Below are 6,000 nucleotides of genomic sequence, written 5' to 3'. Positions count from 1 at the left end.
TCCAGGGTTGGACCGACCCAAAACTCTTAGGACCGAGGACCAACCCGCACAGTGTTGGTCCTGGAATTTCAGGACCAAGGACCGACCCAGTCCCCCTGGGAACCGGACCAGGACTGGTAGGGTTGGGCCGGTCCAGGGTCAACCCTAGACCGCTGCTCACCCCTATCCTAGACAGCTTGTTGTTTGTTATTCTGAACATCTTCTACAAGAGACTGTACCTGCCTAGTAAGAGATTGTGCTATGGAAGCAAGAGAGGTGTGCAACTTTTGTATTTTGACCTCCATACCATACTATTGTGCTATGATTTTCAGGAGAAGTTCAACTATGTGAGGATAGTTCAATCTGAGTAGTAGCCTCCATAAAGTGAACTGGAGGAATATCCAAACTTGAAGGAAGATCAGTTTGTACCATATGCCTTTTTATGCTCTTTAAAATAAAAATAAAAAATCCCTTTAGAGCCTATAATCCTAGCAGCAATACCAAGTTTAGATTGAAAATTTTTAGACATCCGTTCATCATCGTCTTCCTTCTTACCTTTAGTCAGACCTTCAGTTCCAAAGCGAGAATTAATAAGAAATACCGTCAATTCTTCCTTCGCTCTACTAGATTTCACCAACTCCAGTTTTTCCATGGCTTTCAAGAACAATGTCTCCTTTCCATACCCATTTTCTTTCAGGAAAGTAGTAATAAAATTTATAGGATTTCCTCCCTTCTTCAAAACTCATAATGTTTAAGAAGAACATCAGGCTTCCTTACCAAAAGAGGGGTTACTACCTGAGTGGCTTTTTGTTCCATGGAAGTTTGATTGGTGCTCTGTGGAGATTCATCTCTAGTAAGATTGAAGTACATTCGAGTATCCTTCACACGTCGATGCCCTCGACTGGCTATGTGGGATAACTTTTGTTGGGAAGAGACCGAGACTGACTTGGAAGATTTTGAAGACATGATGGAGAAGTGATCAAGGCTAGGGTTTGTAGAGGAGAAGTTGTTCAAGAGAAAAGACTAAGGTGATTGGGGTTTATAGAGGAGTGGGTTTGAGCGAAGTATATAAAGATTTTTTTTTTTTTTTTTTAAGAGAATGAACAGAGGCAAACGAAGAGTTGTAAAGGAAATTAACCGCCAATTTGGAAAAAAAAAAAAAAAAAGATTGAGAAATTTTTGGGAAATTTTGGAAAATTTTTTTATTATGAGAAAATTAGGAAATAATGAAAATAACAATTCCCAAAAACTATAAAAGGAAAATAAATATTTTGATAAATATAAAATATTCAAACCTGTTTGAAAAGGAAGGAAGCTTATGTGCCAAAATTTAAAAAATAACTACCTAGGTTTGAATGGGATTTCAGAAGAATGTCACTTCTAGTAGGTTGCCTTTGAGAACTTGTCTTGTGTAGACCTTAACCAAAAGGATAAGTTATGTGCAATTTATTATAAATGAATTCAAATGTACTTTTTTCCAGAGGCTTTGTAAAAATATTTGCTAATTGATTCTTTGAATCAACAAATTGACTATCGATTTCACCACTTTGCAAATGATCTCTTATGAAATGGTGTCAAATTTTGATATGATTTGCTCTTAAATGAAGAATGGGGTTCTTAGTAAAGTTGATTATGCTAGTGTTGTCGCATCTAATTTCAGTACAAGATTTTTCTATTCCAAAGTCTCTCAGCTATTGCCTGATCCATATCAAGGGTCAGTCTGGATTTCTAGTAGCTTTGACATATCAATTAGAGAGAGTCCAAAAGGACCAGCCCATGGACATTGATTGGGCCATGCAGGGTGGGTGGGTTAAGACCGACTAGGTCCATGGAACCTTCACTGTCTCACGCAAGGGCTTTGATCACGTCAATGGCTGTGATTTTCCTATGTTGACAGAAGCTGATAATGTGTGGCATCAGTCAGCTCACTATGTACTACGTAAGTGATGATACTTAAAACCCGAACCATGGTCAATGTTCAATCGCAGTATGTTGCATCATTTAATGTGTCGATATATGGAATCTTAGTATAGATAGCATCATTGTAATATTTATCATGAAATTCTTGACTTGCTAAAACTAGCTATCAGAATCGGTTTATCAAATTATGTGTCAATCCGCTTTTCATCTTGAGCACAATACACTTGGCTAAAGGATCACTCATATGCAAATCACTTAAAAGTAAATTGAATTTTGTAGTTTATTATCAACAAATCTAGCTTTGCTCTTTTTGTTAGGTGTCTTACGATCTGATTTACAGGGAAGGAGAACTTACCATGTTGAATCTAAGAGTGACCGCGCGATGGTTCATGTAATCGCATGGCTGCAAGCGGGGCTACCTTCCCTTCAATGATGGACGGCACAAAGACCCGAAAGGAGGCAAGGTTCGGACATGAAACGATGGAAGAAGGGTCACTGATGTGGGAGACGTTCGAGAATATACCATTCAACAGCATGTATACATAGATGAAAGGGACATGACTTTGAACGTGAGCATCAACAAGCATTGCAACAAGATCTGCAGACAACATAGGTCATCCTTGCAACTAGAGCCCGGCAACTGCAGCAAGAACGGACACATCCGATGGCTCTATCCTACCAAGTTCAGCATCAAAACACCATTATTAGAATTGTGGCTATGTTAGTATGTCCCAGTACAAACATAAGCATGTGAAGCTCCATAACAATTGGACCCCTCGGGATTTTCTGGACGACATTCGACTGTGAATATTCATAGAAAGAGATGTGCTTGCTGCGTAAACTTAACAACTAATGAAAGATCCAAATCTCGATTAAGAGGGAGGTTAGGGGACGGAAAAGCTCGCAGGGATCCGGGACTCTTTTTTCAATGACATCGGCCGACATTCCTGTATCCAACGAAACATGCCAAAAGCACCGTCCTCTTACCGCAAGAGCACAAAACTAAAACCTCGTTCTCTCCACACCTCGACGAGTATTACTTTCTTAGTTCTTGTTTGCACATAAGAGAAAGGACAAAATTGAAGATCCCAATGTGAGACTATTGAATTCTTCTTGTCCTCTAAATATACATATTTATACACAATTCACAACTATATATCCTAAATCAACTCCTGCAGATATAATATGATAAGTACAATTGAAAATTTGAATAAAATAATTAGGAATAAGATATATGATCATATTAAGATTTTGTATAATTTATAAGATTTCATATGATCGCACTAAAAGATATATATGTTTGTATAGATTGTTTCGGCTAGTTACTTTTGATGATTATTATTGAGAAAAATAGAGAAGGACGAATGATGCCCCGACCGCGCGAGTATCTGCACGACGCCGACCACCCAGCAGACAGCAGCCCTGATCGCTTTTGTCACATGCGGATGCATGGCTGTTTCCTCGTTTACTCCATACCAAATTCTGGTCCGAAGTCTTAGGTGGGAAATACGCGAATCGCCACCGCGGCCGGTCAAAAAAGAAAAGCACGGGGGTTTGGAGCGAGAAGTCAAAAGCGGTAACACGCGTCCCACAGTAGCCCCGTGCACGACCGCGTCTCCACGCAAAAAGGTGGCAGGGCGAGTGCTCAGGCTGTGGACAGTTGGATACGCTCGTGAGTAAATGCATCCCATCTTTTTCCCCAGCAACGAGGAAGAAGCTTGCGGTCGGCGTCAAGGTGTCAGCGTCGACAAAGTGCCACTTACTCACTAGAAAACAACAAAGCTCCTCGGAGATGGATGCGATCGAGGAGGATCCCACTCATTTCGAGACGAGGAGATTTTGCAGCTGGCTGTGGGAATTGGTGGAAGCCTGCAGGCTGTGGGCTGTAGGGTTGGGGGCAGGTGACGCCGCCCAAGTAACTGGCAAAATTTGACCTGGCCTCTTTACAGGTGGCAGAAAATTCAAAAACAATTTCACAAGCACATATATGAAAACCCAGAGAAACTTTTATTTTTCGCTTTTTACTTCATACATCGAAGCACCCAAAACTTTCGCAATGTATAAAAATAATCACGTAAATTCACATCTATTTTTTTTTATAATTATCTAAACTTGGATAGTGTTTTAAAATTTTATATGTACATAGACAAATAAGTTTCTGTGGTGCTATTGCAAGAAGAATGATTTTTCATTGACACTTAAATTGCTGGACCCATTTTATTAGAGGTCCAGAAGTTGGGATTAGTAATTTTTACCCCTTAAATTGTTCATTATGTTTCTTATTTTTAATGTATAAACCAAAGGAAGGTGACACGAAAAAACATGAAAATGACACATTAAAAAATGACCAAAAAATTCCTCTTTAACTTTAAGCTACTCTTTGCAAGAGAACATGCGTCCTGATTATGTCGCCAAAACAAAAAGGAAGCTCAGCTCTCTCTCTCTCTCTCTCTCTCTCTCCATCTAATTCTCTAGGCGACTACTTGTAAGCAATCCGGAGACTGGTCTTCCAGAGGACCTTTGCGTCGGTTCTTCCTAATACCAACTAGCTAGCTCTTCCCCATGTTTATTGTTAGGTCCCACTGCGCTAGTGGACGATGCGGACGAATCGTGAACTCTCGATAAAATTACTAGACGAGTGGCCCCAAGAGCAACTTAACCAATCCTTTGAAGGATCGATCATATCTACGTACGTAACGTCGATTCAGTGTGCTTCCTAATTGGTGGAATGTGCTGCCCCATCCAACCTCCGTTGGGACGAGCAATCCCTATCCCCTTGTTCAGTCCCTACCCAGGCCGGGATGATTATCACAATGCACCTAACCTTGCTCAGACAAGGGATTGATCATTTGAAGGGCACTCCCTCGTCCTTCGCACAATCCAGGCCACTTGGAAGATCTAGTCTGAGCTCGCTTGACACATATCAAATCGTACAGCTTTACGTCTATATAATTATTTTAGCCATCGATGTGGAACTATAAAGCCCCGTGTGAAAATATATTACACTTACATATTAGACTCTCATTCTATTGGCTTAAATTTTCTTTTGGGGAAGCCATGACGATAGTACTATGCATGTTCTATGAGTTCAAATACTAGCATTCCTCATCACCATTTCGTTTTAATTGTTGCTCTATCTATCGCGCTTCTATTCCTGTCGTCTGTTTTGATGCGGACCGAAGCAAGTATTTTACCCTATGACAATCTTGCTTACTATGCTTTCCCGAGTATAAAGAGTCCGTGCAAGAGAAAAGAAAAGGGAACAAGTGGTTGAATACATGAATTCCCTCGCATTTAGGATCATTAAAGGCGTACAGTCCACCCTTTTGGAGAACGAACCTTGTCGCTTCGTTGTGTACAAACCAGTCGTTGTTTTGTAGTTCGAACTGAGAAAGCATGGACGGTCGTGGACTTGGGAGTATCTATCCTTAGCTACTGGTCCCGAAGCCAAAACCTAATACACTAATATATCCGGTTGGAGTCAGCCTGTCATTCTATTCCCAACGCCTCGTCCCTATCATTTTGGACTCGCCCTCCTCTACTGTTTTTATGCATGCAAAGAAGTAGTTCCGCGAAGAGGACAAGCTACCTGTGCGCATCATCAGGGTCCATTACCCAACCATTAGTTGCAGCATTGAAAACGCTGACCACCGAATGTTGTGGCCCCACTCGTGCTACGACCGCCCAGTCCCACTCGATTTGAATCTTCTGCCCCGCTTCCGTTGCCGTCCACACGTTTCTTTTAATCGCCCTCCGTCGCACACACCCACCACCCCGCATAAATACCTGCCCCATGAACATTAAGACCCTCGCCAGCTTTTGCACATAAAGAGCACGAGCAGTCCTCACTTGAATGCTCAGCGGCCCTTCCTGAAGAAGAAGAAGAGGCAGAAGAGGAGGAGGAGAGCACCCCCTACTCAAGAAATGAGGAGGATTGCTCTTGCTTGGCTATGCCTACTGTCATTAGCTCAGGTCTCGCTGTTGCAAACGGCGGCGATGGCGGATCCATCGGAGGCTTCCGGCGCGAGCTCGTCTAGGGTCGCGGCCCGAGCTGCGATCCGATCGCGCAAACTGGTCACGGAAGCCGCGGCCGAGCCTGCC

The sequence above is a fragment of the Eucalyptus grandis genome, chromosome 8, assembly GCF_016545825.1.
Source record: "Eucalyptus grandis isolate ANBG69807.140 chromosome 8, ASM1654582v1, whole genome shotgun sequence".
Classification (NCBI taxonomy): Eukaryota; Viridiplantae; Streptophyta; class Magnoliopsida; order Myrtales; family Myrtaceae; genus Eucalyptus; species Eucalyptus grandis.
Note: the sequence above shows the minus strand (reverse complement) of the source record.